Source organism: Urocitellus parryii, chromosome 10 (genome assembly GCF_045843805.1).
Source record: "Urocitellus parryii isolate mUroPar1 chromosome 10, mUroPar1.hap1, whole genome shotgun sequence".
Lineage (NCBI taxonomy): Eukaryota > Metazoa > Chordata > Mammalia > Rodentia > Sciuridae > Urocitellus > Urocitellus parryii.
The window spans coordinates 91,205,796-91,219,056 of record NC_135540.1 but is presented as its reverse complement, the minus strand read 5'-3'; the positions used below and the strand labels follow the sequence as shown (position 1 = coordinate 91,219,056).

General features: G+C 35.0%; 1 pseudogene; it reads right to left on the bottom strand.

Annotated features, from left to right (window-relative positions):
- Positions 1–2,602: 2,602 nt before the first annotated feature.
- On the bottom strand, positions 2,603–10,992 carry LOC113192421 (DET1 homolog; annotated as a pseudogene).
- Positions 10,993–13,261: the final 2,269 nt, after the last annotated feature.

The following is a 13,261-nucleotide window of genomic DNA, read 5'->3' as shown; positions in this document are numbered from 1 at the left end:
ATGTGTGCTTAAAACTAGAAGGAAAGGCAGAGGCACAGAGACAGTTTCACATAAAATGGCATATTTTCTAGTATAGTGACATGTTTGAGAGCATATGGATTTAGGATTGAGCAAGCATAAAGAAAGAAAATTTCATGCAAAAGCAAGAGAAAGTGCAAATTCATTGTGGTAGAAATTACTTTGCTGAATTTAGGGAAACTTCAAGAAGAACAGAACAGGTAGAGATGTCAAGAAGTTGACAAAAATAATTTAGGTTTCATAAAAAGGGGTGTGCTGATAATTAAAGTTCTGTAGATGAAGTACAGATTGTGGGTAAGATGGACACCACTGGAGAAGGACATGATTTCATTAGTATTTTGGAAAGTAGGCAGGAGTTGAAGGAATTTTACTTATATTTTAGCTTACATAAACCTCAAGATCCTTAATATCTCCATATTGTTTCATGCTAACTATTCATTATTTATCTCACCTCTTTTTAGATAATCAAAGCCTTTATTTCTTCACTCAATAATACTTAAAATAACTGCAATCAATCACTAAACATCAATGAATCTATCTTCAAGTTTCCTATGGTCTATACTGTCTAGGTGTGACATCCTCCCTATTTTTACACAGCTCCTCTCACAAAGAAAGACAAATATTCAAATACAAGCAAATATTCATTTCATATTTTCTAAATGAGGAATACAACATTGCTTACAAAATCTTTCCTCGTATTTGGTCCTACACCTACACCTCTCATGCTTTCCCTCCAAAAATTTGAGATAATACGTCATTAATTAGGTGAAGCAGCTAACACATCTGACTCATCAGTCAACTCCAGAAAACAATCAACTTTGGACAATGAAATATGTCTTTTTGGTATGAACACTTTAAGCTCCCAGTACATTATTTTGTATAGAAATCTTCTATACAAAACTTCTCTCTCCTTGCATTCATGAGCACTAAGATGATACTCACGTGGTCAAAGAACATTTTCTGATTGATCTTTTGTTTTTCATTTTCTATATCATTCTTACAGAATTTTTTCATGAGGATGATCTTTCCAATGAAGACTATAAGGATACAAATTAAAATCGTGATGCTAAAAATGACAATGATGACACTTAAAGTTTATACTTGAGCCATTTCCACTGGCAGTTTGATTTATACACATTCTAATTTAATACTGCTATACCTATCATGATAACACGTTCCAGATAATAAAACTGCAGTTTTATGACTTTAAGCAAAATACAAGTTCACTGCAACATTTGTTTGTGGGCATTAAACTTTTCCTCTTGAAATTTCATCTACTTGGCTTCCATAATATTAATATTAATTGCTTGGAAATTCTCTTCTCCTCTGCCATTCTTTTTCTTCTCAGAAATTTCCATGGGCTTCTTAATATCCTTTCACAATTTCATCAATGCTATCTGTAGGATTTATCCTAGGTTTATTAATCTGAATTTACACATCATTCCTGGATGATCAATAATCTGGTAAATTACAAATCAGCAGCTGCAGAGTGAACCTTCTTCTCCCAATTTAAGTTCTTATCATTAACTTTCTCTTAGATTTCTCTCTGTGGTTACCTTTATCCTAGCCTGTTTCACCAATTATTCAGGAGGTTCCTCAAGAGATGGAATAGAGCTAGTCACCATGTATCAACAATGCCAAACAGTTTTGATATTATCTAAGACAGTCACATGTTATCTGTTACATTATTTTTCATTTTTGAAATTCTAGAAGGAAAATGAGATTGTTTTTCATTAAGTAAATAAATGTCATAGAATTTTTCATAAACTGTTCCCAGAAAATAACCATATTTTTCAATGGGGCTCCTACAACATAATGTATAAGATTTAATTAATAATTATTTCCTTAAAATATCTGATACCAAATTTAAACCACAGGTTTAGTTATGGCATTAGTTGAAAGATACGCAACGCATTTATAGTCCATTATGTGGTTACTTACTTCAACTTTAGAGCACACAAAAAAATCACCTGGAGATATTGTTAAAATGCATTTTCCTGATGCATTTCTAGGTTTTGATTCAGCAAGTTTGGAAAGGAAGACTAGGAATTTGCATTTCGAACATGCTCCCAGGTTGTGCTGCCTGGTATTCTCTTTCCCATGGGTCACAATCAGGTTATGCAACTTGCCTGAAGGTTACAAATGATTATCCTATATGCATTTCTGAGAATATTGACTGTTGGAAGGATGAGTATTTTTACACACACATGCTTTGATATATAGTAAAAAACTATATGTTTTTTTTTCTTTTTGTCTAATATCATGTTGACCCATGACTTACATTGAGGAAACTAAACCCCTAAAAACTTAAAGAAAGTAAATTAAATTTATAATAGAGTTTCCTAATAACTACGTGACGACACATAATGTATTAGTCATATTTAAGTTTAATTATGAGAATGTTTTATCAGCTGCCACAGATGTCCCTTCTGGCCCTGACGTCATTTCTCTGGGCACAGCCTCGGCTACCTCCAACCCTATCTCCAAGGTCACTGCCAATGACAAACGGAGGTCTCATGTCCAATCAGCTACAGCCTACATCACTACTGCCATCACTGCTGCCTCTGATGCCACTGCTGCCACCTCAACATCGCCCAGAAGTCGTCTTTCTGGGTGCTGCTGCCCTTGCAGCTGCAACCACTTGCTGCTGCCACAGAAAACACCGCTGCCACAGTCCCAACTGATGGTGACACCACTTCTGATTCCCAGAGATTGCCAGGTGATGCTGCCCCCACAGCTGCAGCCACTGCTGCTGCTGACCCACTGTCTGCTGCCAACAACCACCACCGCTACCACCATAGCCTAGAGGACTGAGGCAAGGGACACTCCAGGTTTGGTTGCATGTTGCTGCATACATTTTGGCACACCATCCAGGGCCCAGGGGCAGTGCCAGCAGGTTTACCACCACAAAGCCTCTCTCTGGGGACTCCAGCTGAGACCTGCAGGTCCACTGTAGGGATGCCTTCAGGTTTGGAGGTTCCTGAGATCCTCCTGCTGTGAGTGCTGGTGGCCCTTGTCTTGTTGCTGCATCTGGAGTTGCTCCTTTACATGAGTGTATTCCTGGTGGTCTCTCTGCTAGTAGAACCAGCATAGAGATCTTGGGACTGCAGCATGGTGGAGCTTGAGGTATCTGAAGCTCAGATCTGTGGGATAGTGACTGGGTCTGCGAAGGCTGATCTGGGTCTGGTGATCCTGAGAGACATCAGAGACAGGGCTGAGAAACATTTGAACACTGATGGAGACAGTTCAACTTTCCAGAGATATTTATTTTATTTTTGATTTGTTAATATCACTACCATATTTGGAACAGGATGTTTTTTATGCATCAGTGTGTGGAGGACAATGATATATGACTGGTGTTTTGAATTTTTATTGTATTCTTATGTCTTTAATTTTTTCTCTTTGTTCATATTCTTCCTCTCTCTTCCTCTGTTTTCTTGGATTTTCTTTCCAACATTTCTTCAACCAACAGCCAATCTCTGTTGGCACTTCTTCCACACTTCCTCTAAATTTTTGCTTCTATCTTCCCTCTTCTGCCTAGGAAACATCACGTACTGTGCTACCTCTGTTCTCTCATCCACTATTTGAAATTGTAAACCATTTTAACAAATTTTCTGTTTATACTATACATAGTTATTGAATTCATCATTTTTGGTTTAATGTGAGAAAGCAGTAGATGCCTTAGTGAGGGCTATTAGCTTTAAGGCTACACACACACTGGGTGCTATTGATATTGGTCTCACCATTAAAGGTGAGGGACACTGTAGGTCTACAGGGTAGAATTTGTGCTGCCTTAGGTCCATCCTTCTAGAAAGGAAAACACACAAACAACATGAAAAACAAGGGAATAAAGCACCCCAAACAAACAAAAATTCTTCAACAACAAAAGTCACTGACAACACAGTAGAAGAAATGTCCAAGGAGGAGTTCAAATGTTCATAGTTAAATTGATCTGTGAAGTAAAGGATAGTATAAGGAGTGAAGTCAAAGAAAAATACAGGAAGTGAAAGACTACTTCAATAAAGACTTAAAGAGTGTGTGTGTGGGGGGGAAACAAGCAGAAATTCTCAAAATGAAGAACTCAGTAAACCAAATGATAAATTTAACAGAAAGCATCACCAACAGACTAGACCACTTGGAAGACAGAACCTCAGACAATAAAGACAAAATATATAATCTTGAAAGTAAAATTGACCAAGCAGATATCCCTAGTTTTTCTGGCATTGTGAACATGAAAGGATGCTGTATTTTGTCAAATGCTTTCTCTGCATCTATTGAGATGATCATATATCAGGAACATACCTCAACATTGTAAAAATATCTTAAAAAAAGATATAATAATGATGCAAAAGGCCAACATCATTCTAAATGGAGGAAAATTGAAAACATTCCCTCTAAAAACTGGAACAACAGTGATCTCCTTTTTCACCACTTCTACTTAACAAAGTTCTTGTAACGATAGCCAGATCAATCAGACAGATGAAAGAAATTAAGGAGATATGGATAGGAAAAGAAGAACTCAAATTATCACTATTTGCAGATGATATGATTCTATACATAGAAGACCCAAAACATTCCACCAGAAATCTCCTAGAACTAATAAATGAATTCAGCAAAGTAGCTGGATATAAAATCAACACTCATAAATCAAAGGCATTTCTGTACATCAATGACAAATCCTCAGAAAGAGAAACTAGGAAAACCACCCCATTTACAATAGCCTCAAAAAAATAAAATACTTGGGAATAAACTTAATAAAAATGGTGAAAGACCTTTACAATGAAAACTTCAGCATGCTAAAGAAAGAAATTAAAGAAGACCTTAGAAGATGGAAAGATCTACCCTATTCTTGGATAGGCAGAATTAAAAATGTTGTCAAAATACTACCAAAAGCACTATACACATTCAATGCAATCCCAATCAAAATCCCAATGACATTCCTCATAGAAACAGAAAAAGTACTCATGAAAATCATCTAGAAAAATAAGAGACCCAGAATAGCCAAAGCAATCCTTAGCAAGAAGAGTGAAGCTGATGGCATTTCTATTCTAGAACCTTAAACTATACTACAGAGCAAGTAGCAAAAACAGCATGGTACTGGCACCAAAATAGACCTATAGACCAATGGTACAGAATAGAAGACACAGAGTCTAACCCACATATCTACAGTTATCTTATATTGGACAATGGCACCAGAAACATACATTGGAGAAAAGATAGTCTCTTCAACAAACCGTGCCAGGAAAACTGGAAATCCACATGTAAGAAAATGAAATTAAACCTCTATCTTTCACCATGCACAAAACTCAACTCAAAGTGGTTCAAGAACCTAGGAATTAGACCAGAGACCTTGCGCCTAATGGAAGAAAAAGTAGGCCCAAATTTCCATCATGTCAGATTAGGCCCCAGCTTTCTTAAAAAAACTCCAAGAATTAAAACCAAGATCAATAAATGGGATAGATTCAAACTAAAAAGCTTCTTCTCAGCAAAAGAAAGAATCAGTGAGGTGAATAGAGAGTGTACAGAATGGGAGCAAATCTTTACCACAAGCATATTAGATAGAGCTCTAATCTCTAGGATATATAAAGCACTCAAAAACCTAAACACTAAAAAAAAAAAAAAAATCCAATCAATAAATGGGCCAAGGAACTGAAGAGACACTTCTCAGAAGAGAATATACAATCGATCAACAAACATATGAAAAAAAGTTCATCACTAGCAATTAGAGAAATTCAAATCAAAACCAATCTGTTATCTCACTCCAGTCAGAATGGCAGCTATCAAGAATACAAACAACAGTAATTGCTGTTATATACATATTACCATTATGTATATAACACAGGAATGTTGCAAAAGTAGCTTTCAATTTTTCATTTTCCAGCCTTGTGTTATTTTTATCACACATTTTATTTCTACATATTGAAGCCCACAGAAAACATTAATTTTTTAAACAAAGTCAAATTTTAAAAAGTTTCATACATATATGATTTATATTTCCTCCACATATATGTCATTTCTAATTTGCTTTCTTTGAATAGATTTGGATTTCATTTTCTTTCTGCATGAAGGAATTCCATTAATTTTATGTCATGCAATACAATATTGAAAGATATTCTTTCAGTCTTTGTGATTCTGAAAAAGTTATCTTTTCTTTATTTTAAAAATACTTCTTCATTGGTTATAAAATGTTTGGCATTATTTTTCTTTCAGTTCTTGATTTTTCTTTTTAAAATTAACATTAATTGTACATATTAATGAGGTTCAATGTAAAATTTCAACAAATATATACGTTATGCATACTGTTCAAGTCAGATACTAATTAGCATTTCTTTTCTTTTTATAATTTCTTAAATTTTGGAGTCCTCAAACTCCTTTCTTCTACAACTTCATAAAATACATAATAGATTATTGTGAACACTAGTAATTCCACTGGCTCTAGAATGTGAGAACTGATTCCTTCTAACTGTTTTTGCTACTCATTATCCAACCTCCCTTTATTCCTCCATTACCACCACACTTTAGTAATTACTATTCTACTTTCAGGTTGACTATTTTTTTTAGCTTCTGCATTTAAGAGAGAGCATTATTTATCTTTCTGTGAATAACTTATTTCACTTAACCTAAGATTTCCAGTACCATCTATTTTGCTGCAACTGGCAGGATTTCATTCTTTATGGATTAAAAAAAAAAAAAAACATTGGTACATACACCAAATTTCTTTCTCCATTTATCCATTGATGGTTGACAACTTTGAATCTATGTCTTAGCTATTATGAATGGTGTCACAATAATCAAGGGTGTGCAGCTACCTTTTGGGTATGTTGGCTTTATTTCCTTTTAATATATTGGATATATGCACAGAAGTGAGAAAGGTGGAACTATTTTTTTTTTGAGGAATTTTCATCCTTTTCTCCATAGCTGTACTAATTTATATTCTCATCAATGGTGTATGGAGCTGCCTTTTCCCCACATTTTCACCAACACTTGTTGTTTGTTTTGTTTCTTTGATAATAGCCATTCTAATTGGGGTGAGGTGGTAGTTTTGATTTGCATTTCCCTGGTGGCTAATGATACTGATCATTTTTTCATATACTTGTTTGCCCTTTTGTTTTGGGAAGTGTCTATTAAGACCATTTGATCAAGTTTTAACTGAATTACTTGTTCCTTGTGGACATTTTTTAAGGTCCTAAGGTATTACAGATAATAATCCTTCATCAGAAAAATACCTGGCAAATATTTTCTCCCATTCTTCAGGTTGTCTCTTTACTCTGTCAATTATTTACTTTGCTATGCAGAGCTTCTTAGTTTGATATAATTCTTTTGTAAATTTAATTTTTGCTTTTGTTTCTTGTGCTTTGGGGATGGTATATAAAATCATTGCCTATAAAGACATTTTAAAGTTTTTTTTCCCTGGTTTTCTTCTAGCAGTTTCACAGTTTCAGATCTTACAGTTAAGTTTTTGGTCCATTTTCAGTGATTTGATACATGGTGAGAGGGATCGACATAATGACCTTTCTCATATCTTCTAAAAATGGATATCAAACACCATTTTTGAAGAGGCTGACCTTTCTCCAATTTTTTTGGTACCTATTTCTCCACTGTCTTCTGACTAATATTTTTATAATATCAAATCAGCTATCATTCACATATTTATTATTCTGTACATAACTATGTTTATTTTTCCTCTGGCTACTTGTAAATGTTCTCTTGATCACTGCTCATAAGCAATTTGTTTATGATGTACTTAGTTTTATTCGTGTTCTTGTACTTGCTTAGTTTTCCTAATACTATAATTTTTTAAGTTTTTTTAACCCTTCTTCTTCACCTTCAGTAAAATTGCATATGTCGTTCAATCCAGTGTACTTTTCATTTCAGATTTTATACTTTCAAATATGATATTCATTTTCTCTATTTAAACACAATATAATTATTAAGATGAGATTTTAATACCCTGTTTACAAATTCTATCATTAGTCTATTTACACTGATTGACCATGGTTTCATTATAAACCATATTTTCATTTTTGTTAAATGCCTAGTAATTTTTTAATTATGTAGAAGGCATTGAGATTTTGTTTTGGGGGGTACTGGATTTTTTTACTTAATTTAAATGTTATTGATTTGTTCTATGGATAATAATGAAGTTACTTTTGAATACTTTTGCATTTTAGAGACTGTTAAGGTTTATTAGGCAATCAGGAGTAGAGAGCCTTTTCACTTAGAACTAAACTTAACCTACTATCAAAGCAAAACTTTTCCAAGTACTCCAACAATGCTGCGTGTATTCCACCTGCATGCCACTCTCCTGTGTCAGCACAGTCTTTCCAAGTCCTCTTTCAGCTTCAGAAATTATACATCTGACTGCTTTCTAATATTCTTTCCCAAACTTCATGGATTTTCTCCACATTTACTTATGCTAATCAAAACTCTGTAGAAGATTATCTCAACCTTGTATAGGTCTCCAGAATTCTTCCTGTGAGTGATTTTCTCCTGTCTGAAATTTACTTCAATGTTCTGGGTTAACTTTACACACTTACCTCTACTAATTTCAATTATATCTTCCCAAGAGAATCACCTAGATAACCTAGTCTCTTGTTTCTTCAGGGTTTTTTGCTTGTTTGTTTGTTTGTTTGTTTGGTTTGATTCGAGTTGGATTTTTTTTAAGTTAGAAAATATCAAGGCTTTAATTTTTTTCTCATAAATAAGGTTCTGCTTGTTGGATAAGTGAGACTGATGTTCAAAGTTCTAATGAATAAAGATTTTCCTACTTTGGGTACATACAATAATGCAAAAGAAATGACACAAAAGGGGTTGAGGTATATAATGCTTTTTATGTTCACAGAAAAAAATAAACACATAACCTAAATAAACAAGAATAGAATGGATTTAATTAATCCTGGGAATTCACACAAGGAAAAGGCAATAGGACTTTAAATCAATCAATAGGGGTACTGTACACAATAATAAGTCCTATAAGGTTGAGGCCCCTGCTCCTTCTTAGCACTCTCACATGTGAGGTACACCAGTACAGAACCCACAGAGCTGGCAGTCAGCAGCATGGATTCCACAGTCCACTGAAATTAAGCAGGCAAATTCCTAAAAGACCAAATAACCTGGCTCTTCTTCATGCAGCAGTTTCATATATGGAACTTGACAACATACTCAGCATGAATCCTCTGCAAAGAAATAGAAAAAGGCTCAAAAGGGTACAATGTGAAGGCAAGGAGACCTCAAATTTTGTATCTCATGGAGCTGCTCATTAAGTTGTCTGGATCTCAAGCTTAAGCAATGTAAAGCCCCAGGCATAGAATCTTATGAGGTGTTCTCCACAAATCATGGGTTGCTCTGTGACTGACACCCACTTGTCTTCAGAGCTAAAGAGAGGTAAAACCAGATAGGAGATACCACTCTAATACCGGGTACGGATGGGGAGCTGACCCAGTAATCAGCTCACAATGTCTGTGTACTCTCTATACTTGCATTTATCATTGTGTCCTTTGAACTAGCACTGGATCTGCCTTGCAGCCTTATTGCTAGAAGCTGAGCACAGAAACTGGACTACACTGTGCAGAGAGCAGCATTATGGAAGAGATCACAGAAGTTCCAAAGAACTCAAAAGTCCATAAAAATATTTTCAAACACAGCAATCATCTCTGGAGTCACTATAGAGTATACGACAAAGAAATGTCACAAGAGGCTAGTGAGGGATTGTGAAAACACACCCTATACAATTTCTCTCAACAGCAGTATCAGCAGCAGGTCAATGAGAGATCCTAGATTCAACTGACTTTGTAGTTTACTTCTTTGATGGCTGATCTGAGTTTCCAAACTAATACCTCAAGAAGCAATCTGAGGTGAATCTGTGACCTGCAGTGTCACTACAGACCCACTGGTCCACTCAATAAACGTGGTTTTCCTCCAGAGGCTTCTTTTTCCACATGTATAGCTGCTGCAGTTGGTCAGAGGACAGGAAGGAACACATCTTGGCCATTGTGCTACCATCCTGTTATTCCTGGTATCCCAGGTATGTCAGCAGCTGGTGTTTCAGGGATTGATGAAAGGATCCTTAAAGGGATTGAACATGATTGTCTTGTCCCTTTGCATCTCAGGGAAAAGAGCCAACACAGTGTCATTCTCATAGCAAAAGCTGCCATGGTCCACACATCAGTGAACATGACTTCTGGAAGACAGTGATGGTCTTCCTCCTGCACTGACAATATAGCCAGGATGTTTTTCTAAAAGTGCAGCCCTTGTTTATGTGAAAGGACCACTTCTTTTACATTGAGTAGGAACATGTCACATAGTCATCAGTGGAAAAGTCAATGGTGTAAAGAGATTAGTCCTCTAGAGGGACCATGAATTGAAAGTCTCTGACTCATGGTTGCAATATGCCTCATAGGAAAAAAAAAAAAGTAAGTCTTCTCTGGGAGGATAGGCAGCAGAGCCTGCGATGACACACCGTCAGTCAGCAGTAAATAGACAACATTCCATGTTCAGGTGCTCACCATTGGTAAGGTGCTGAAGGACAAAAGAGATCAAAAGAGCCACCCAAGATGACTGCTGGTCATTGCCATTGGACAGGATCCCCTCCCCATCCCACTTATATCCTTACAGTAAGTAGGTCCTCTATCCCTGCAAGTCCTGGCATTTACAGATTTCAATAGATGGCTGGCCATAAGAGAAAAGCAATAAAGCAGTGTCCATTGCATAGGAAACAGGGTGCTTTTCAACGTTGACAATTGTGAAGTTGGAGAGGACTCTGGTGGACACGTACCTGGTGCCAATGGTTACCTACCTTCCTGAACTGATCCTTCATCATTCCAAGCAGTGAATGACATTTTGGTTTTGGATTTCTCAAAATGTATTATTGGAAACATGATGTTCTATTTTCACATCTCTTTCAGGTTCAGCTAGTGGGTGGAAGGCAAGGGACACCCCACCTTGCTCTGTGTCCTTCTCCTCCCACCTCCTCATTACTCTCTTTAGGCCCCATATTCCTCAGCAGCCATATGTAAATTCTTTCCAGATAATAAGCTTAAATATCATTGTATTCATTTTGTTTTTTCCCTTTCTCCCAGGGATCACTCTTCCGCATTTCTTGCTTAGTAATATCTGAACATTTTCTTATCATATATTTTGTTATTCTTGTAATTCTTTAAAGTAACAGGGAAAAATCCATTTTTCATATGCTATCAGGACTGAAGCTAAAATCCAGAATAAATGGATTTTGAAGTCCTCATACTTCTTCTAAAAGTCCTCTATTATCTGATCCATTTGCTACTCTGACTTCAGGTCCACAAAATTTCTCACTCTACCTACAATGTCCTGTTCGGTATTTTTTAAAAAATATTTCATATCTGTTCTCATTACAGGTTCTCCAATGCCTTCTATGTGCCTATTTCTTTCCTCATTTCCTTTACTTTTTTGCTCTTTTGCTCAAGGAGGGTTTTCTGGCCATAATCTAGTATTGACTCTCTATCCCTACCAAGACTTTCTATCCCCCTTTTCCAATTTGGTTTTCTCCTTAGTACTTATCACTAGCTACATATATAACTTGTCATCTTTGTTATGTCTCCCTTCTAGAGTATATCTGCATGAAGTCTAGAATTTTTCTTTTGTTCCTGGCTTTATGCAAAGTATATAGAAGAGTTCCTAGGATATATTAGGAACTCAATAATTTTTACATCAAACAGTTTTATATTGGTATATACCTACACAAAATTTTATGCATTCTCTTTATTAAGTACATAGTGAATTGGACACAAACAATATAAGGAACTGTGTTTGTATGAGATGCACAAGATATTTTTGTAGTTGTGTTCAAATTGCAAAATAATCTTAAAGGGCACATAGGAATTTATCATGCATTCCTTGTAACAATATGAAAGGGCATTCAGAGCAAAGATAAAGATTTACAGAGATGTGAGATTATTGATGTGTTCAGGAAAGTGTGATTGAGGCAATAAGAGTAGCAGGAAATTAGATCACAAATATCTGCTAGGCAAAACTTGATAATGGGAAAGTAGGAAATTAAAAAACACTATCTTGAATCAAAAAACTACTTCATGGAACAAGTGAATCTGAACTCATATTACAGATAACCATTATAGTACTACAACCTCCTTCTTTCCTGTTATCATGTTCTAAATCAAACTTTGCTAAAGTACTCCTTGGAATCCATGGAACAAAAATTGGAAAGAAAATTTCTAATCATACTGACTTCTCAGAATTTAAATGGAATTTTAGGTACTTGAAACCACAAAATTAACATATCATAAAGGAACAGGTTTAAATAGTATTAAAGTGATCCACAATAGATTATCCCACTGCCTCATCTTCTAGTCTTCCATTGGGGAAACAAGGTAACATTTTACATTTTCTTTCTCTTATACCATGTACTTATGAAAAATATTTCAAAATTGATGACATCTTCTGCACAATAAAAATAAAAATATTTGTAAAGATGTTAATGCCAGTGTATTATAAATTGCTTCATAAATTTTCTTTTAATTAATATAAGGTTGTGATTCATCTTCTATGTTTTTAAATATAGTTAATATCTAGACACTGGGGATTTCATTGTGATTGTGTCTCATGAAGTGCTCAGGTTTTATTTTGAGACTAAGATACTAAGATACTAAGATACTAAGGTTTCTAGAAATCTTGCAACTGCTTACTTTGTTTATGTTTCCTGAACCTCCTTATCATCTAAAAATTAGAGAATAAAATATTTACACAGCGACATACATGGTTATTCTGAAAATCACAGATAAGATTATGAAAAATCTAGCACAGTGATTGCCATGTATCAGTTGCTTAATAACGACAGCTATTTGAAATTTTCTTCCATGTCAAATTAATTCTCATTAAGAAGTAATAGTTTCCATGTTTTAATTTCCTACATATAGGTAAGATATGACCTCTAAGTATAATAGATTAGAAAAATGTTAACTTCAGATAATGAATGAAAGGCAATAAAATATATCTGAAAAACTTAAAGCTTTGTTATTGTAAAATATCCTATGTATATTACATGGATGAAAATATGATTTTAATTTTTACAGAGTAAGTGAATATATTTTCAACATTATGTTGTTATTATTCAGTATAAATATGAGATGTTTTATGCCAAAGATTTGGAAACTATGGTAAAATTATAATATACAAATATCAAGGCAGATAATTGAGTTCCTATATGTATTCACCCTCTATATTCACATGATTGTTAATCACAAAAAATTTA